This window comes from Labeo rohita, unplaced genomic scaffold (genome assembly GCF_022985175.1).
Source record: "Labeo rohita strain BAU-BD-2019 unplaced genomic scaffold, IGBB_LRoh.1.0 scaffold_645, whole genome shotgun sequence".
Taxonomy (NCBI): Eukaryota; Metazoa; Chordata; class Actinopteri; order Cypriniformes; family Cyprinidae; genus Labeo; species Labeo rohita.
This window is the reverse complement of record NW_026129574.1, coordinates 8,136-30,071: the sequence shown is the minus strand read 5'-3', so window position 1 is coordinate 30,071 and position 21,936 is coordinate 8,136. Positions and strand designations below refer to the sequence as shown.

At 39.7% G+C, this 21,936-nt stretch overlaps 1 long non-coding RNA gene across 2 annotated transcripts; it reads left to right on the top strand.

The window, feature by feature from the left end:
- The first annotated feature begins 18,160 nt into the window (after positions 1 to 18,160).
- Positions 18,161 to 21,696, top strand: LOC127161421 (uncharacterized). 2 transcript variants are annotated; one of them, XR_007827039.1, is made up of 4 exons: positions 18,161 to 18,231; positions 19,165 to 19,962; positions 20,054 to 20,117; positions 20,356 to 21,696. It is a non-coding gene; the product is annotated as an uncharacterized LOC127161421 (long non-coding RNA). The 2 variants fall into 2 exon arrangements; XR_007827038.1 differs by having other exon boundaries at positions 19,165 to 20,117.
- Positions 21,697 to 21,936: the final 240 nt, after the last annotated feature.

Genomic DNA, 21,936 nt, shown 5'->3' with positions numbered 1-21,936 from the left:
TAATAAATCTGCAAGCAAATCTTTTTTAGATTTGCTAGCTTCAAAATCATCACTATCCCCTGTAACAGCTGTTGTATTAAAATTATTTACTATCTCATTTTCTAACTCTTTCATTGACTGAATCATTCCTTTAGTAACATTAAAAGTGTACTCTTGACATAACTGTTTAATCTGGACTTTACCACAATCCCACCACTGCTGTAATGAACTATAAAGCTGTTTTTGTTCTTTAAAATTTCCCCAAAATGCAGAAAAAACATCAAGAAATTTCTCATCATTTAAAAGTGATGCATTGAAGTGCCAATAAGCACTCTTTAACTTCACAGAATTAACAAAAATGTTGCAAATGACTGAAGAGTGATCCGAAAAACCAACTGGGATTATTTTGCAATCTTTAACAAAATTAACTTGAAAATTAAACACATAAAACCTATCAAGTCGTGCCATTGAAATTAGGTTGTCTCTACTATGTGCCCAAGTATATTGTCTATTCTTATTATGTATGTTCCTCCAAACATCACATAAGTCAAACATTCTTATTAACTGTGTGAGTGCTTTTTGTGAGGCAATATGCGGCTCCAAGTGATTTCTGTCCAATTTTTCATTTACTGTGCAATTAAAGTCTCCACCTAAGAATAATAATTCTTCTGAACTTACATCTTTAATGACAGCACTAAATGTGTCAAAAAAAACAACTCTTTCAGCCCCCTTCGTAGGAGCATAAATATTTAAAAAAGTCATTATAACACCCTCAAATTTTGCTTTCACTTTTAAAAAGCGCCCTTTAACTACTTCCTCTACTTCACAATAAATTGGTGATAATTCTTTTGAGAACAAAACAGCTACGCCTCCACTATTGGAGGACAAGTGACTCATAAAAATTTGACCATCCCAATCCTTTTTCCAGTCTATCTCATTAACTAAATCACCATGTGTTTCTTGAATGAAAGTAACATCAATACGCTTTAATTTGATGAACTCAAACAAACACATTCTCTTCTGACTGTCTCTAGCACCATTTAAGTTGAGAGTTCCAATTTTAAAATCTCTCATAATTAATGATGTTTTTAAAATAAAAGAAACAGTCAGCAAAACTAAAACTCCGATCAAAAAGGAATTACACCATATCTTGTTTTCCATCTTTAAGGCTTTGCTTTTTGATTTTACTCACAATTTTCCTAAGACGGTACACCTCTTTATCAGCAAATGCACCTTCTTTCATCAAAATTTTTACATCATTAATGAAAGTAGAACAGTCAGGAAAATAGTCCTCAACCTGAACCCCTGGTAGCCCTTTTGTATCTCTCAAAAACTTGCTAATTTCTTCAGCTTTATGAACTGTTGTCTGATTTTCACTTTCATTTTCATTTTGTGAAGAAAGATATGAACAGCCAGAAGCATTAGAATCCGTCGAGTCACCATCATTGTCTGATACTGTACTTTCAGTCTCATTTTTGTCTTTTTTAACTTGTTTAGTCACCTTACTTTGACAAACTTTTTTCCTTTTAGTAGGGACTTTGAAGATTGACTCCGTTTCCATCTCCAATTCAACACCAACCTCACAGACAGTTTTATCAGTAACTGATATGTTATCTGTAAATACAGTGGTGTTTCCTTTTATGCCAGTCATCTCAGAACTCACTGAATCAGTTACAGCAGAAATACCTGCAACAACCTCAGCCATAGTGAGGTTTTTTGATTCAGTCACAACTGGCACATCAGCGACTGATTCATCAACAATAGATGCTGCAACAACATCTGTGAGGGATACAGCCTCAGAAACATTACTCTGAAAGTTTGTCTGAGCAGCATCAATTCCATCCATTTTGTCAGGACAAGCACGTATCAGATGACCAATTTTATTGCAGCCGAAGCACTTCATTATGCTCTCAGATGTAGCATAGATTGTGTAGTTGAAGCCCTCAACTTTAACATTAAAAGACAAATTCAATTCATCAGTGTTGTTTTTCAAGATCATGTAAACTTGTCTCCGAAAAGACACTACATGCTTCAACAGAGGTGATTTACAGCCAAGAGCTATTTTCCTAATAGGTGATACTAGCTTACCGAATGAAGACAACTCTTTAGCAATACAATCATCAGAAACAAAAGGAGGGACATTCGATATCACAATCTTTCTGGACGGACTGCTAAGAGGAAGTACAGGTGTAAGTTCATTGTTAATTACGATTCCCTTTTGAACAACCTCATTAGCTTTTTCGATCAAATTCAAAAACAAAACAATCGCATTGTTCATCCTAGACGCAGAAACTATGGAATCACAACCCACCACGCTACCAACTGCTAAAACGCATTCCTCTACACTGACCCTACACATAACTTTAATTCCATGGCGTCTAGTTAAACCATCACAGTTCGCTGCACCTGAAGTGGCCATGCTTCCCGGCAAACAATTATGCCGGGAGCGAACTCCCACAGCCTACGTTAACAACAAGACTTACTCTTTAACAACAAATAACAACACACAAAAACAAAACAAACAAACACAGAAAAGTTTGGAAGAAATCACACTCAGACTCACCGCACACTCCTCTCGCTCGCTCAACAAACGCCCGCACATGCGCACAACGAGAGGAGACGGAGATAGGCCTGGATCGAAATTTGTTGCCACTCAAAGATCTCGGTTCTCTTCAGAACATGGAGGATGATCTGCGGAGTACTCCTGACCTCCATAAACAATTGGTATGTGGGCATTTAGTTTTATAACATTAAAACTTAGTTGGCTAACTTTCATTTTCCAAATAAGCTTTTTTTTCTTATTCGCTTTAAAGGATAGTTCACCCAAAAATCTAAATCCTTGGTGTATTCCTCCATTCAGATGAACACAATTGGAGTTATATTTAAAAATTCCCTGTCTCTTCCAAGCTTTATAATTGTGGTGAGTAGTGGTCAACATGGAGTTTGGTTGGTTGAAGCCCAAAAAAGTGCATCCATCTATCATAAAAGCAATCCACATGGCTCAGGCGTGTTAATAAAGGCTTTCTGAAGCAAAATAACATAGAACACTATGTTCTGATCACACTGTTGTAATCGTATGTAAAACTATGATTAATTGTTATATGGGGCACACAGCGTGGCTCTGTGTGCGTTGTTCTGCATGTTTATAAATTTTATAGGTTTAATGGTATATAAAAGATAAAATAAAAGATTGTTGCAGTGAAAAGTGCAGATCTGGATTTTGTTGGATTCTTAGCTTATATTATTTATATATATTGGAATGGCAATATTTATATATATAGTCAGTAGTCAGTCGACGGTTTCTTGTGAGCACACAAGTTTCACAAAGTGTACACAAATTTTTTCTTTTTTCTTTTGAGAAAGTTGTTTGACCAGTTTAATCCATAATAATCTTTGTATTTAGTGACTGAAGTTAAACCACTGCTTAAAACTAATTACTAAATGATTTCAGGTAAACACACTGGCTCTTAAAGGTGGGACGGATGTTCAGGAGTGTGTTTGGAGAATCATGCATGGACTGTTTACGAACTCCTTGGCGAGGAAAGTTAATATGAGAGGAATGAATGGAAAGATTGGCTTCCTACGCCTACAGATACGAGATGTTGTGATTGGTAAGTTGTCATTTATGCCCAATATATACTATCATTCATACTTTTCTTATTCAAAGTTATTTTAATTGAATTTTTAAGTTCTTAGTTGACTAGTAGAAGTGCACATGGGAGGGCAAAAACAGGAAATGGGAAGAAGAGGGACGAAGAAAAGGGCAATATTTTTTTTTTCTCTCTTTACTTAAAGGAAAAGTTCACTTCCAGAGCAAAAATGTACAGATAATTTACTCACCCCCTTATCATCCAAGATGTTCATGTCTTTCTTTCTTTAGTCGGTAAGAAATTATGTTTCTTGAAAACATTTCAGGAATGTTCTCCATATAGTGGACTTAAATGGTGCCCCAAAGTTTGAACTTCCAAAGTGGAAGTTCCATTTTAACCTCAAATGCTTGTCTTGTCTCATCTCTACGACGCGTAGTGTGTGTAATCTGGGTCAATACAGTTAGGGTATGTGGGGAAATGAGAAGGGGAGATGGAAATCCCCAGAGGAAAGTGAGTAGATGTTAGTATTTACTCTGACCCAGGCGAGAACGCTGTCTCATCTGGATGACTTCCCTCAGGTCTTGTCTACCTCCCCTCAACTCACGCTTCCTCCTAGAACCACCCGCAGGTGAGGGAGGGGCGCGGATAGCCACACTAGCCTTCTGAGCCTGTCTTCGTTCCTCGGAACGAGACGGGCCAGGACCTCCGTGTTGTTCGGGCTCAGATCTGGACCTTCGAGGAATGAAGGTTTTGAAGGCCGCTGAGCAAGCCCTTGCCTCCTTGAACTTCTTGACCACCGACTCGATGGAGGCACCGAAAAGCTCGGAAGGCGAGACTGGCGCATCGAGAAGAAAGCCCCTCTCTCTTTCTTCCTGAGGTCAGCCAAATTCACCCACAGATGTCTCTCCGTAACCACCATGGCTCCCATGGACCTGCCCATGGCAGTGGCAGTCTGCTTGGTGGCACGGAGAGCGAGATCCGTGGTGCGGCGGAGCTCAGCAACCTCATCAGGCGAAAGACTCTGACCTTTATCCAGATCTTTCAGCAGATCAGCCTGGTAGGCTTAAAGCACAGCCTGACCTGCTGCTGCGTACGCTCTGCCATTTAATCGAGATGTTACTTGAAGGGGAATAGATGGCAGGGAGGGAGTTTTGAGAGAGGATGCTTTACCCATAGAGAGATAGCTAGCTAGCGTCTATGGTCGCACCGGTAGTGACGTGCCGGCAGCGACGAGTCGCGCCGGAAGTGACGTTTTTGTATGTAGGCTTCAGAAACAGGTCACGGAGATGCCGTTCCCCTAGAGGATGCAGTTCGAGTTCCTCAAAAGTGAACCTGAACAAAATGAATCACATGTTTAGTTTTTCAGGACCACAAATTTATGAATCAACAATACTCACAGTATAATAGCATGTTTCAAGAATAAACTTAAAGTTGTACAGAAATTGGTGCAGAAGTGAAATGCAGAACAGTAAACAAATGAAGAGGAGATTTTTAATGTACATTATTTAAAGTATCTTTATTTGTAGTGTTTGTGGAAGAGTTTTGCCTTCAGCTGTTTTCTAAAGGTTGTGATAATTATAGTTTTTATAATAAACTAATAAAGACTACAGCAAATGAATACACATGTTTAGCACTTACCCTCTATTCAGTGGTGAATTATCCACCCATTTCATTCTGCCTTCCTGCTGTATGTCTGACAAACCAATCCACAATTTCTCCTTGGTGAATGAAGATATGAACGTCTATGTGTGAATAAAAACAGGAATAAGTGTGATTCCTCTCGTTTAGTAACAAACACTCACACAAACTCACCTGCTTCTCTTCACTGTTGATAATGACCAGATCAGCACCATGATCCTTACAGTACTGCCTGCTGTCAGACCAGCTCTTCTCCTCATTGGACATGAATAACCAACCTGACCCACAAAGAAACATGCACTTCATAAATCCGTTTAAAATTAAGATTTAAAAAAACAAAAACAAAAAAAAAAAACAAGGAAACAATAGCATGTGTACTTACCATCTGTAGATGCTTCTTTCTTCAGTTCCCCACTTAGAGAAGTGACTCTGGCCTCCATTCAAGATTCTTCTGACTCAAAGAGTCAAAATCTCTTTTCTCAGCAGTGAGATCTTTGACTCTGGTCTCCAGTTCCAGGTTCTTCTGACTGAGCTGAAGTTGTCCTGCAGTTGGTGTTTTTCAATCATTAGGTCAGTGTAATTGTCCTGTAAGCTGTTGATGGTTTGATTGAACTCTTCAACTGTGTTCTTGTAACTCTTTATCAGGTCTCTCTCTGCTGTGATGGTGATGTGCTGCAGTATGATGAAGACCAGCAGAAGAACACAAATGAGCCCAAGACTCACTGTAATCAACACCAAACATCTACTTCCTCCTGACAAACATGAACAAAACACACAAATAGCAATTAATAACAATTTACTGAATATATTTATCAGTAAAATTTTATTCAGTAAAATTGAAGTATATTTTAAAGTATACTTTATGTAGTAAGTATACAAATATCAGTGTATTAGTAAGTGTGCTATTTCAATACTCCTTGGGACTAAATTGGCCCACTTTCTAGTATATAAAAGTATACTTTTAAGTATACTTTAAGTATAATAGTAATAAACTTTGAGTGCTAGTTTACTATGTGTTTAGTTTGTACTGCAACTATATTAGTTCACTAATTAAATAGTAGAACTTTTAGTACACTTAGTCTCAGTAAAATACTAGTTTAGTAGTTTTGTGCTGCAAGTGTACTCGTAATTTTTCTTTAAGTAAACTTTACATCATACTTTAGGTATATTACTATGTCCTTATTTAGGGATTAATTTTGTTATATGAATGTCTGAACATACAAAACACCAAAATAAAGAACATGGTATCTGCTTGTAAAAAAAAAAAAAAAAAAAAAAAAAAAAAAAAACATTTTATTGTAGTTTCATGCATTCTTTTTTATAAACACCTGAATGTGGGTGTGTGAAAGTTTCATGAATAAAAAAAAAAAAAAAAAAAAAAGAAATAACACTTTGAACCAAAAGCTGAAAAAAAGACTATGAATTGGATTCAGAATCGATCAACTCATAGGTATTACTCATAGGTCAACATTTTTGTTACACAGTTTTGATGCTGTTTTATGTCTGATGATCGCGTTAAATTACATATGGAAGCATCTGTTGTCTCGGTTTCTTCTTCGTTTGTGTTTTGGAAATTCTGTACAGATGATGTGTAATAGCGCCTCCTACCGTATAACAGTGAAAACATGGATTCTCGGAGTACAAGTATACTGTAGCTCAAATATATTTAGACTTTTTCTAAATCTAACCATTAGGCCACGATTGTTGAAAAGACATATACTAATAGCACACTTGAATAAACTTCTTTTTCGTAAGGGTTATATACTTTGTTTTTTTTTTTAAGGGGATCTCTTATGCAAAAATCATGTTTATAAGGTGTTTGAACACAGATGGTTGGCCACAGTGTGTGAAAACAACCAGCCTATTGTCACGTTTCAGGCAGGAACAGACGAACAACGACGTAGTGAAACGAACAGTTTAATATAATCCACAAGGAACTCGGGAAACACAGGAACACAGGGTGGTAACATTAAGGTCTGATAAGGCAGGAGGGTAAACACACACATTAAATAGACAGACTGATTAACACATACAGGTGCAGACAATGAGGGAGAAACCAAAACACACAGAGCTGCAGGGGGAAATGATGGGAGAAACCAACTAAAGAGTCCAGGGGTGTGACATTACCTCCCCCTCCCGGAAGGCGCGTCCTCGCACCGACAAACAGGGAAAACAAAATGTACAAAGTCTTAGGAGGGGGCTTCGGCGGAGGACGGACTCCCGGGAGGAGGGCAAAAGATGGAGTCCAGGGTGGTGACGGAATAGTCCATGGAGGTGATGACGGAGGGAGGAGCCAAGGAGGTGACAGGAGGGGGCTGAAGCAGGAGGAGCCAGGTGAGACCCAGACCGCAGCCATGATGGAACCCCACGGTGGAGCCGATGGAGGGAGGAGCCATGGTGGAGGAAAGGCTGACGACTCCCGGGGGCCGACCGACGGAGGCGGAGCAGGTGGTGGTAGAGCCCGAGGCAGAGACGGAGAGCCGATGATCCTTGGCGACACCGAGGATCCGGAGGGCCAAGGCGGAGCCCAAGGCTCTGGCGACCAAGGCGGAGACGGAGATCCGGAGGTCCGCGGCGGAGCCGGAGCGACAGAGGACCGAGGCTGTGCCCGCGGGAGGGAGGAGGTCCACAGAGCCGGTGGGACAGAGCGACGAGGCGCAGCCGGAGGAGTATAGTCCAGAGGCGAAGGTGGGGCGACGACTGACCAGGGCGGAGCCGGAGGGACGATGGAGCCCGGTGGAGCTGGTGGACCGACGGGCGACGGTGGAGACGAGGGAGCTGAGAGCCGGGGTGGAGCCGCAGGGTCGGAGGGCCGAGGCGGAGTCCAGGACTCTGAGGCTGGAGGCGACGATGAGGGATCCTCCAACCATGACACCGATGGAGACTGGCAGACCCGCGGCGAACCCACCGCACAGATGGTGAGCTGAGGGTGAGCAGAGGTGCTGACAGGAAGCAGAGGTGACTGAGGGAGGGTGGGTGGGAAATCCAAACAGGCTGACAGTTCAATATTGAAGTCCATAACATTGTGACCCAGATCCAAATTTTGCTCACCCTCAGCGGTGGTGCAGTGGGTAGTGCTGTCCTCAGCATATTCATGCTCCACTGAACTCCCCACCGTCGCGGTTACAATAGCCGGCTCTCGCACCTGATCAGACGGCTCGTGCAGCTCAGACTCTGTGGCGATCGGCCGCTCTGTCGCTCTGGGCTCGGGCTTACCGCCTACGGTGGGCTCGTGCGCGTGCTCCGCGTGTCGGGGTGGTGGTTGGCTGGGTTCTGGAGTGGCACTAGCGAGATTCTCTATGGAACAGGCGGAGAACGAGGGTTTGTTTCTCGCCAGTGTCCACTCCACAAACGCGGCGAAATCCGCTCGAGGGCCGTCCTCGGACGACGGCGCTCTGCATGACGCGTTGAGGCTAGCGTCATAGAACGCATAGAACGCGTCGTCTGGGTAGCTGGTAGCGTGAGCTACTAGCTGGAACAAGACGGTAAATCCCTCGAGCGGTAGATCCCCCTGCTTCAGCCGAAGGAGGATGAATTCTGGACGGAGTAGGGAATCCATGGGGGAAACACAACGGAAACAAAAGACTGGAAAACACGAACGAGAAACAAAACGGGGGGAAACACGCAAAAAAAAAACAGAAAACAAACTGTTTCGATCAGACCTTCTGTCACGTTTCAGGAAGGAACAGACGAACAACGACGTAGTGAAACGAACAGTTTAATATAATCCACAAGGAACTCGGGAAACACAGGAACACAGGGTGGTAACATTAAGGTCTGATAAGGCAGGAGGGTAAACACACACATTAAATAGACAGACTGATTAACACATACAGGTGCAGACAATGAGGGAGAAACCAAAACACACAGAGCTGCAGGGGGAAATAATGGGAGAAACCAACTAAAGAGTCCAGGGGTGTGACACCTATAATGGTAAAAATTCACCCAATGATTTTTTTTTTATAATCCCAATAAATCATAAACAGTCTCTCTGAACACACAAATTTAGATTTCTCCCTATGATGATGACGTCGTAGGGAAAAAGTCCCACCCATTTGTGGCGCTCTCTGCCCTATTACCATAGACACTGCCTTGAGTGAGAAGCAGCAATCCGCCATTACTGTTTTCTTGCAGGAGAAAGAGGCTTTAAAAGTGTTCTGTGTTGGGATGCACCAACGAACATAGGAATCTCCCTCCATCTGAGCCACTGAAGACAATGTGGTTAACTTTCATTTTCTAAGGAAATGTCCCGGAAAAAAAATAAAGTCCCAGATATGTTTAGTGATCAATATCAGCTCCCATCACTACCGTCCTCTTCTGAAGAAGGGGCCGGGAGCACCAGCTCATTTGCATTTAAAGAGACAAACACAAAAACGTTTTAGCTCATACTCTAAAAGTGGCAATTTTAACAAGCTATAAAAATTATCTGATGGGTAACTCGTCACATATTGACGCTCGGTCAGAACCCCTTTGGCGTCACTTCTTGACACTCAGGTTACCCCTTTAGTGTCATTTTTCGATATGCAGGGTCCTCCAGTACTTTACATAAGAAACCAGTGGCGTGGTGCTGATGCGAAAGGCACTTGTAATTTTATCATCATGATTAAATTATATATTGGGTAATAATATTGCTATTATTGCATATATGTTGGGGTGTGATTATTATTATTTTATTTTTTTTTTGTCACATTTATATTACACTATTTACACATTTAACCTAACCCCTGCCCCTAAACCTAACCATTTGTCAACAAAACACAAGATGTAACAGGCAGATACAAGGAGCCAAGGAGGTGACAGGAGGGGGCTGAAGCAGGAGGAGCCAGGTGAGACCCAGACCGCAGCCATGATGGAACCCCACGGTGGAGCCGATGGAGGGAGGAGCCATGGTGGAGGAAAGGCTGACGACTCCCGGGGGCCGACCGACGGAGGCGGAGCAGGTGGTGGTAGAGCCCGAGGCAGAGACGGAGAGCCGATGATCCTTGGCGACACCGAGGATCCGGAGGGCCAAGGCGGAGCCCAAGGCTCTGGCGACCAAGGCGGAGACGGAGATCCGGAGGTCCGCGGCGGAGCCGGAGCGACAGAGGACCGAGGCTGTGCCCGCGGGAGGGAGGAGGTCCACAGAGCCGGTGGGACAGAGCGACGAGGCGCAGCCGGAGGAGTATAGTCCAGAGGCGAAGGTGGGGCGACGACTGACCAGGGCGGAGCCGGAGGGACGATGGAGCCCGGTGGAGCTGGTGGACCGACGGGCGACGGTGGAGACGAGGGAGCTGAGAGCCGGGGTGGAGCCGCAGGGTCGGAGGGCCGAGGCGGAGTCCAGGACTCTGAGGCTGGAGGCGACGATGAGGGATCCTCCAACCATGACACCGATGGAGACTGGCAGACCCGCGGCGAACCCACCGCACAGATGGTGAGCTGAGGGTGAGCAGAGGTGCTGACAGGAAGCAGAGGTGACTGAGGGAGGGTGGGTGGGAAATCCAAACAGGCTGACAGTTCAATATTGAAGTCCATAACATTGTGACCCAGATCCAAATTTTGCTCACCCTCAGCGGTGGTGCAGTGGGTAGTGCTGTCCTCAGCATATTCATGCTCCACTGAACTCCCCACCGTCGCGGTTACAATAGCCGGCTCTCGCACCTGATCAGACGGCTCGTGCAGCTCAGACTCTGTGGCGATCGGCCGCTCTGTCGCTCTGGGCTCGGGCTTACCGCCTACGGTGGGCTCGTGCGCGTGCTCCGCGTGTCGGGGTGGTGGTTGGCTGGGTTCTGGGTCTGGAGTGGCACTAGCGAGATTCTCTATGGAACAGGCGGAGAACGAGGGTTTGTTTCTCGCCAGTGTCCACTCCACAAACGCGGCGAAATCCGCTCGAGGGCCGTCCTCGGACGACGGCGCTCTGCATGACGCGTTGAGGCTAGCGTCATAGAACGCATAGAACGCGTCGTCCGGGTAGCTGGTAGCGTGAGCTACTAGCTGGAACAAGACGGTAAATCCCTCGAGCGGTAGATCCCCCTGCTTCAGCCGAAGGAGGATGAATTCTGGACGGAGTAGGGAATCCATGGGGGAAACACAACGGAAACAAAAGACTGGAAAACACGAACGAGAAACAAAACGGGGGGAAACACGCAAAAAAAAAAACAGAAAACAAACTGTTTCGATCAGACCTTCTGTCACGTTTCAGGAAGGAACAGACGAACAACGACGTAGTGAAACGAACAGTTTAATATAATCCACAAGGAACTCGGGAAACACAGGAACACAGGGTGGTAACATTAAGGTCTGATAAGGCAGGAGGGTAAACACACACATTAAATAGACAGACTGATTAACACATACAGGTGCAGACAATGAGGGAGAAACCAAAACACACAGAGCTGCAGGGGGAAATAATGGGAGAAACCAACTAAAGAGTCCAGGGGTGTGACACCTATAATGGTAAAAATTCACCCAATGATTTTTTTTTTATAATCCCAATAAATCATAAACAGTCTCTCTGAACACACAAATTTAGATTTCTCCCTATGATGATGACGTCGTAGGGAAAAAGTCCCACCCATTTGTGGCGCTCTCTGCCCTATTACCATAGACACTGCCTTGAGTGAGAAGCAGCAATCCGCCATTACTGTTTTCTTGCAGGAGAAAGAGGCTTTAAAAGTGTTCTGTGTTGGGATGCACCAACGAACATAGGAATCTCCCTCCATCTGAGCCACTGAAGACAATGTGGTTAACTTTCATTTTCTAAGGAAATGTCCCGAAAAAAAAAATAAAGTCCCAGATATGTTTAGTGATCAATATCAGCTCCCATCACTACCGTCCTCTTCTGAAGAAGGGGCCGGGAGCACCAGCTCATTTGCATTTAAAGAGACAAACACAAAAACGTTTTAGCTCATACTCTAAAAGTGGCAATTTTAACAAGCTATAAAAATTATCTGATGGGTAACTCGTCACATATTGACGCTCGGTCAGAACCCCTTTGGCGTCACTTCTTGACACTCAGGTTACCCCTTTAGTGTCATTTTTCGATATGCAGGGTCCTCCAGTACTTTACATAAGAAACCAGTGGCGTGGTGCTGATGCGAAAGGCACTTGTAATTTTATCATCATGATTAAATTATATATTGGGTAATAATATTGCTATTATTGCATATATGTTGGGGTGTGATTATTATTATTTTATTTTTTTTTAGTCACATTTATATTACACTATTTACACATTTAACCTAACCCCTGCCCCTAAACCTAACCATTTGTCAACAAAACACAAGATGTAACAGGCAGATACAACTAAATTCATAATTTATTCAAAAAGTATTCATATTCCAAGGATTCCAAAGCAAAACGAATGATTTGTGAGAAGAATAGACGCGACTGCCATCTCCATCCGCCTTCCTGTGTGCTGCTGCAGTCTGTCTGTGCGCCAATTCAAAAATGCCACCAGAAGAAGAAAATCTTGGTTGTGAAATGCCATTGGCTCTTGTGTGTCTCGTGTCTGATTGCGTCATGCTAATGTTCGGGAGTATCTTTTTGAATGAGATGTGAGCGCGTTAACGGAGCGGAATCAATTTCAGCGATTAAAGCCTTCTGTGATTCACATAAAGAAATCGTACGGCTTCAGAAGACTCAGATTGCAACAGGACTTGTTTATAATGCTTTTATACTGCTTGTTTATGGTCAGTTTTTTGCAATAAATACCTGTGACTGTACTTATATTTGCCTGTTGCGTGTTTTATATTGTTCAGAAGTGGTTTAGGTGCTCCAATTAAAGTATACCTTTATATAAAATAATTTCTATTTTTACAAATGCATGCAAACCATTAAATTAAGACAAACAACTGAAAACAACGGAGGTCGCTGCGCATCGAAAAGTGACGTCAAGGGGTCCTGACCAAGCATCAATTTGTGACGAGTTGGGAGTGAGAACGTGTTGAAACCTTACATACACACTGTAGGGACATCAGAAACTTATTTTACATCTTGTAAAAAGGGGCATAATAGGTCTTTAAATAAAAACAGTAAATTCTTTGATAATGACAGCAACATTTCTGAAATTGATGTTTGAAATTTGAAAAGTTAAAATAATTCCATGTTAATACATTTTATAAAAAAGCAGAGTTGGCTCACTGTTTTTTGAAGAAAGATTGAAATTCCATGCAACATTTCTCATTTCCTTAAACTTTAGTTACACTATTTCTGCTTCAAATTAAACGTCACTGCACTTTCGAACTCTTCTTTCATTCTGGCATCGACTCTGTATTTGAGATGCATGTGTGTCCCTAATATCTTCTTTTTCGATATTTTCATAAATGCCCTCTAATTCCATTATTCGCTCTTATGTCTGATGGCATGTGTTCACAGATGAGTTGTGGTTGAAAGATAGGCACGGTTTATTTTTTATTTTAAGTATGGCGCTAACCCTCAATAGGAAGTGGCTTTATTAGTTCAGACAGATAAAAATACTTTGAATCTCTCTGCATGCAGGCTCACCACCCTTAAGCAGGCCTAACTGGACCTTTTAATATTACAATGCTCTAGCAACATTACCAAACCTATAATACAGTTAGAAGTATATGACTTATTACATTCTTTGACTGTAAAACATCAAGAACCGGCAAAATCATTGTAAATTCACTGTACAACAATAAAAGTGATGTGACATGTCGTGTAGCCAAGTATGGTGACCCATACTCCTAATTTGTGCTTGCATTTAATATATCTAAGTGCACATTTGAGTAGTGAATACGCACACACTGTGAACACACAGCCGGAGCAGTGGGCAGCCATTTTTGCTATGACGTCTAGGAGTAATTGAGGTTTCAGTGCCCTGACATTTTTTATTTATTTATTTAAATTATTTACTTTTCTTATTTTCTCACTGCCATGGTTATTGTTTAGAGTGTGGCATTCACACGTTCCCCTCACCTACACACATTTCCCGTCAGTACTGAGAATGTAGGTGGGGGAGTGAATGAATACTCTCACACACACTCTCCCGCCCTCAAAAACCACAGCTGAGGTGCTCTTGATCAAGACACCGAACCCCCAGTTGCCCATTGCTCTGGGTGTGTTCACAGTGTTTTCTATACTGAAGGATCCTTAGATCCTTACATGCAAATTATTGTGTTGTGTTTAAATTTTATGTTTGTTTTTAATTTCATTTATAATCATTTATTTACATAATCATTTAATAATCATTTTATAATCATTAGTCATTCGCATAATTCATATTTAATTATTTATTTGATTATTTAAGTATTTATAATTTATTCATTTATTCATATATATTGTTCATTTGTATTATTCATTTATATGTTTTTATATTTTTTATTTCTTATTATTTTCCTTGCTTATGCATTTTCATTATTGTTCAGTTCCATGATTGCGGGGTTTCATGAATTGTTTGGTCTAAGAAATAGATAACGGGATGTTTATGGAAATTCAAGGTTTATGGGATGTTGAATCCGTTTGATATATCATTGTTCTTTGAGCTGTACTCCTTAGACGAAGTCTGAACATTGAGACATACGCAACTAAAACTGTTCAATAAATTCTATTATACCTTTTTTACCATCATCACTTTGTCTCCTGCTTCTGCTCTTTTCTGGCTTTCATCGATCAACTTCATAACTGACAGAAACCTGCTTGTTAGTGGGGTTGGGGTAACTACAGCTTGCTGACTAGTTGTTCTGTTACCAAAGACTGATATATTTCTGACGGGATCTGGTGTCCGGGGCTGGATCCTGATTGTCTGGCGTGTGGACCTGATCTAACAATTGGCGTTGTCAGCAGGATGGAATAACACGGTGCTGTTATCTCCGAGAGCGGAGTCTAGATTATTTCTCGCACGACCAGATGGTGGAATGTCTCAGACCACTGGGCTTCTGACTCCGGGGCCATGAGTGAGGATGGGGACGACTCTCACAGGTGTCTTCTCCTGACTTAACTACTGCAAGGCAGAGTGAGTGTGTTCTGTTTGACATTTCATGAAAAATTCAGTACGTACTGTGTTGGTAGCTTCTTGCTACTGGGTCAGATTATATTATTTCTTCAGTTATGGAGGAGGCAGATGTTAAGCTAGATGAGATAATTAATTTTGAAACAATTGGACGAGCATTTTAAGATCAGTAAACAGAAGCAGTAACACATGATTAATAGTTGCTAAACATATAATGACAGTGCTGAAAGGTGTTCTCATTTTAACCTAAGGATAACAGAAAACTGAAGGGGTTAAACAGGGTTTTCAAAAAAAATGTTGAAAATGTTTTAAAAGTTCTTAAAGATATTTGTCAGATTAAACAGATGCTAAAGTCATTGCTGTGAATGTAAAGAGAATTTGGGCAAAAAGGGACAGTTTGAACAAAAGCTTGATGTTTATTTTTGTGTGTGGGAAGCACATCACTAACAGTAGGGTAAATAACTCTGAAATTCGGAAATTGACTGGGTTTAGATATGATGCAGACACTAATCTCACTGTTGAATTGTTATTATGATAGCTGCAAAGATGTAGCATGAGCAGAGAGTGCTAGCCTCAAAGCCGGTGTGAATCTTGATTTGCAGTCTAAAACCCTCCAAGGAAACCTGGAGTGATTATATACATACATATATGCTATATTTATATCTGTTAATAATTTGGGGGAAATTCTAATAATTTTAATCTTGCTCCCCTAGTTTTATCAGCTTAAAAAACAACAGCTGAGTGGGAAATTATTTTGTCTCAGACTCTAAGTGATTTCATCAGGTTATTTTTACAAATTTCAATGACATGTGAAACTGGTTATTTTTGATATTTCTATGGACAACAATTGTTTTTAGTAACTGATGTTGCTAATGGGCGTTGGTCAATGCTACTAGCTATTTTGGGGTTTAACAGTGTAACCGCTATTTCACCAGTCTTTTGGCAGATTTGATTCAACACCTTATGTTGTATCAGTCACGTCTAGGTGCTGTGAGATGCTAGGACACATCTGATTTCTGGAACTATTCAATGATAAGATTCTTTTGAGGATGTAACTACAGATGTAGTTGGATTGCAGCTCATCTGCAAACTGCAGTGTTAAACAGTTTTCTTCAATTTGTTAAGTTCAGGGCTCAATGACTCAACTCCTGAAGCTGGAATAGTTTTTGAGGAATTGACACAAGTAGCATTCGCACTAGATCCATCACATACAGTGGCAGAGATTTTACATTGGTTACACGACATCTGTGCTGACCTAAGAATGGGAAAGTCAGAATAACTATGAGAGGGGTATAAGTCTCCGCAACTCATACCATGACTCAAGGCCTTTGCCTTGTTTATACAGTTCAGACAGTCTTTTTTGCTTTGCAAAGCAAGTCTTTGTAATGTTTGATGTTAACTATTTGCTGTCTACACTCTGTAAATGCACTGCGTTGCATTATTGACTAATGAGCAGCAGGACGTGTGACAAGTGGTCCACGATGCTAAAATTGCCAAACATCATTTTTGGGAAATCTAGTTAGTTTCATCTGAACTAATTCCAGATGGTCAAGATGATGCAGAGCTCTTTAAGAATTTTTAATGGTAGAAAACATTTAGACAATTTGGAACTCCAAATTCAAATTTGATTTTCTGTGCTGTTCATCTTTTGTGAACAATGGGGAATGCAAGGCAGGTTGAGCAGTAACTACAGACTAAAAGTCTCAGTGTCAGTTAATTTGGTTGTTCAAAATGTGAGTTGGCAAATGGCAAACAGCTGAAATGCTGAAATCTACATGGACTTCCGTTGTGCCTTTGGGTGTTGTGCATGACTTTGGAGCAGGTTGGCAGCAGAGTGGTTTCTCACTAAGAGGTGAGACGGACGACCCTTGCTGACCAGGCAGCTGCGGTTGCTGCCGCATGAACGGCAGAAATCTTCACTGCTCAGGCATGTCACCTATGCACTGAAACACCTCACTCACAGCCTCTAAATTATCAGATGGATAACAGGCTCCGAACCTTGCTTCCTTTATTGGTCACACCAGATAAACAGTGTGTGTCCGTCACTTTTTTAATTTGTTCATGTTTAAACAATATGGGCGAGGGGATTGTTAGGAAACATGCGGAAGAAGTTAATGGATGCGTGATGTCAAAAACACAATTTGGCAACCCTATTCTATTTAGCTGGGAAAACCTGCACCCTCAGGGCTGTTTTGTGAATTTTTGTTTTATGACTCTTTATAAAATGCCAGGATTACTTGGATGTTTTGGTTATAGTTGGCAAAATACTTACTATCAGTAGGCACTGCTGTCTTTATGGCTAAATATTGGTTTGAGACATCATTCCCTGATGGGAGTGTCAGACACTATTGATTCTGGCCAGGGGAAACACACTTTAATGGTCAGGTATGTCACAAAGTCTGTGGACTTCATTGGATTTTCATACTACCAACAATGACATTCGTCATTTGAAAGAGTTAATCACACTCTGAGATCAAAAGTGGTACGACAGAGCTAACATGGTTAGACATGCTTGTATTATTTCTGTGCATAATATAAATTTATCGGCTCAGTTTGGCTGAAGGTCAAATGTTGCCATGAGAGATCTTGCTATGGCAGGTGTGCACTTAATTCAGATTTTCTTCTGATAGATCAATTGGTTTTAACTGAGGCAATAAGGCAAAGGTTTGAATTCAGGCTTTATGATGTGTGGAAACCTCCTCCAGAGGGGGGCGGACATAGAATTCTGTAAAAATTAGTTTATCATTAGCAACCCCTTCAGATCTAAATTATGTACACTGTAAAAACTCCAACTTGCAAATTGTTCACTCAGTTTAAAAATGTAAGTCAAGTGGACACATTTTTAAGCAAAATTTTGAGTTTACACATAAAAACAAGTTAACTCAATGTTTACTATATTTTTCTCAATGAACACAAATAAAAAAGTTGAGCAAACTCAGTATTTTTATTTCTTCATTTGAGCGGTCAACTTGACATTATTGCGCATGCGCAGAGTGCCGTCGCTGAACTATACAAGGAGTTTCCTGCTTCAAACATAAACAATGATGGCAAAGGGAGTGGATGTCTTCTTTTAAGGTAAGTTCTTTCTACACTGATTTAATATAGAAAGTAAGCCAAATGAACTACACAGTTAGGTTTGTAAATGTTCTTAAAAGAAAGAATAAACATTGTTGAATGAAGTCAGGTGGCTAACGTTAACTAGTTAGCCAGCTTTGTTTTTCCAAGCACGATCAGCTAACGTTAGCATTTGCAAGGTATGTATACAGAAATATTTTTATAGATACAGTTCAAATGTTTATGTCGATTAAACGAGTATATAATTAACCAGATAGAGGTTAATTATGTGTTGTATTTCGTTGTGCTAGGCGATATAACTTACTAGTTTATCTGGCACACAGTTGTTTTTGTGATGCCGCGATAGTGGTGCATATATATGAAAGTGCAAGACGTGTAAGATGATAAACGTGTTTATTGACACAACCGAAGCGTGCAGAAAATATGCGATCACAGATTCATCTCTCTGTAGCAGCTTAGTTTGTTTAAATTGTCAAATACACATAAAGTTATGCAAAATGTGATTATTTACGTAAACAATCACTTGTAGGTCTGAAATGAGAGTCAACGGCTAAAGATAAAATCGCCTGTGTGTCAGTAAATTTAATCCGTGCATTAACGTTAGCCTCATAAACCTGCTGATATTTGTTCCGTTAATGTTAAAAAAAAAAAAATAATAACAAAAAGCTAAGACAACACTCACTCCTCTTGACTGAACAAATTTAGCAGCTTCAATAAGAGTCAGTTTATTCCATACAGTGAAGATATGCAGTATTTTATTTTATACATGTATTGTATTATTTCTGACCTTTTTCTGTACTGGTAAAAACTAGTCGTTATCCAGAATTTCATTATTATTATTTTTGTTATGTTTTAAACATTTAATGTCAATATTTAGTAGGAAATATAATTTTTGATTTTTTTTTTTTTTTTTTTTTTTTTTTTTTACTGCAGGACACAAAGCCAGAGGATGTCCACACCAAGGGGATGAAGATGAGCATCTTAACTATTACTGGAAGATGATGTTGTCATCCACTCAAACCTAAAGGTGCCTAGGATGTAGTACTAGAGACGCAGATTGTGTTGGAATATATACATGGCCTTACCACTGCTGTTGCTGTCCTCTCTGGCTTAATTTAGATCATCCAAAAAAATGATAATTCTGTCATCATTTACTCACCGTCATGTCGATCCAAACCCATAAGACATTTGTTCATCTTTAATACACAAATGAAGATATTTTTAATGAAACCTGAGATATTTCTGTCCATTCACTGAAAAACTATTCACCTTAAATTCTGATGCTTCAAAATGTTCATAAAAAGATTGTAAAATGAATACATAAGAATCGAATGGTTTAAACACAGTCTTCTGAAGAGACGTGATGACATTACACATCACGCATTTCACACTAAATGCTGCTCCATCTCTGCAAGTGCTGTGAGTTTGAGCCTTATATAACATGTATTAAAAAAAAAAAAAAACACAAATTGTATTATATTTTAGTTTTCTATACAGTGATAGCTTAAAAGCTATGTCAATTAGCACTGCATTATAAGTACACTCTAAAAAGATGGTTCTTTAAAGGTCTATTTAGAACCGAGTTTAGTGTTTTTTTTGTTTTGTTTTTTTTTTTTATTTCTGGCTTTTTCTAAAAAAAAAAAAAAAATTTGTAACTGTCAAAACACCTCATTACTCATTTTCTGGACATCAACTATCCAGCTACACAGACTATCAACACAGTTTCAACAGGTGAAGTTCTTTCTTACAATGTCTATAAACTTTTAACTTTCATTTTGTAACTTGTTTCCCATTGCCAATAATGTCTTTTTCTTTTTTTTAGGTTCTGTTTTGTGTGACCAGCTCTGTTCAGTTAAGGATACTCTCTTCTCCACTAAGTAATAGAGGTAATGAGTTTATTCATTGTTAGATTTTTCTTAAAATTATTACTTGAGTCTATGCTTAAGTGTTAAAGCTATATAAAACTATCCCAAGATCCCACTTTAAATCACTTTTTCTTTTTTTAAATATTTTGAAGGGCATACTGCTTATATGTAAATTTTTGCTTATGGCCTTCATAAGCATAATTGTTTTTGCATAAACACATGGACACTCTTTAACTGTAAACTCAACTGTGTATTTCAGATACATCATAATCACAACCTCATCATCTGCAGAGAAACTGCCACTCAATCACACCACATTGATGGGCTTAAAGGCATCACAGAGGATCCTGAAGATACATTATTCCACTGGAACTTTTGTCATTTATTTTCTATTTCTATTTTCACTTTCTGATTCACTTTCTGATTTTTTTCAAGTTCATTGTCAACTGTCATTTATTATTTGTATTTAGCCAACTGTTTTTAGAGCATTTTCATTTTTGCTTCAAGTTGTCAATTAAAAAAATAAAAGTACCTAACTGAAACCACATGCTGTTTTGTTTAGTTTTTGTGTGAGTGTGTAAAACCCTAATGCAGGCTAAAATACATTATAGGAAAAAACAAAAATGTTAATAGATAATATATGTAAATAATATTAATAAGTAAAACTAGTATCAATGGTATAAATATATTAATATTAATGAAAATAAACTATTTTCAAATGTACTATTTTCTAAATCCTAATTCATGCATCCCTACAATTGTGTCTCTTCAGGAGACTTAAACTGCTCAATTCATATTAACTTATATATTTATTTAATTATTTATGATCTCTTTATGAACGCTTTAAAGTTTTGGGTGAACAACCTTTCAATACAGGGAAGTGTCTCAAATTTCATTAAAATATTTTAATTTGTGTTGAGTGTGAACAACGGTTTAGAACAACATGGGAGTGAGTAAATGATACATTTTCAGAATAATTTTGGTTGAATTATTCCTTTAAGTTTTGTGTTAATAGTTTAAATATTTTGCTTCTTGAACCAGTGTGTTTGTTGCATTATGGATGCGCCAAAATAATAGCAAGATGAACGTTTAAAATGACGGTAAAGTTTAGCTTCCTTTAAATTATATAAAAGTTTTTTGGTGACTTTTGATTTAAAACTTTACTTAAGGCTGCAGAATTTTAATATTTTTAATGTTACATTTTTTCTGGCACTTAAATAATTTTTAAGTGTGTCTTTTTTGTTTAAGAGTGTTTTTATTGTAAATAGTCACATCCTAGTTCATAGTTTGAGTGGATAATACCTAAATTGTGTTCATTTTGCAGAATGCCAATAAATACTTTATGTAATGATGACAATCTTGTTTGTGTTATATTTACAGTATTGTTCATACTGCATGCATTTGTATTCTTAAAGGATGTGGAGGAGCATACAATGTGGCTTAGAGTCTGGATGTAAGATTTAAAGTTATACATTTAAATAGTAAAAAATGCAGTTGAGTTGGCTTAAAATACTAAAGCAACCGGCTGCAAAGCTTTTTTTGAGGTTACTGAACTTCAAGCAAAAAATTACTGGCACAACTTAGTTCTTGAAGTTCAGTAAACTCAAAAAAGCTTTGCAGCTGGTTACCTTAATATTTTAAGTTGAGTCAATTTAACAATTTAAGTTAATCTGCTGCAAAGCTTTTTTGAGTTTACTGAACTTCAAGAACTAGGTTGTGCCAACTCTTGACTGGTAGTTCACTCAACTTCACTGAAGTTCACTGAACTTTTATATATGAGTTGCCACAACTTCCCTCCTTTAAAGTTGAATAAACTCAAAATTGCTGTGCAGCAGATTAA